The sequence below is a fragment of the Tachysurus fulvidraco genome, chromosome 12 (assembly GCF_022655615.1).
Source record: "Tachysurus fulvidraco isolate hzauxx_2018 chromosome 12, HZAU_PFXX_2.0, whole genome shotgun sequence".
Lineage (NCBI taxonomy): Eukaryota > Metazoa > Chordata > Actinopteri > Siluriformes > Bagridae > Tachysurus > Tachysurus fulvidraco.
This window is the reverse complement of record NC_062529.1, coordinates 26,518,599-26,518,881: the sequence shown is the minus strand read 5'-3', so window position 1 is coordinate 26,518,881 and position 283 is coordinate 26,518,599.

The following is a 283-nucleotide window of genomic DNA, read 5'->3' as shown; positions in this document are numbered from 1 at the left end:
CGAGGGAATCAGCGTATATACACGACGCCTTGACCTTTACCTTCTCTACCTCCTGACTGTTAGAGTGAGAACGGGATCATGGTGCGCGCACACACACACACACACACACACACACACACACACAGGGAAAGCCCCGGGTCAGTGACATTTTGCTTCTTCTTTTGGTTTTTACGCCCCTGGTGTTGTTGAATAAAGGCGACGCTCGGCGTGACACTCCTCTACAGCCGCTTCTCCTCATCACTTTATTAAACACCAAATCTTTTACTTTCCCTTGAAGAAACAT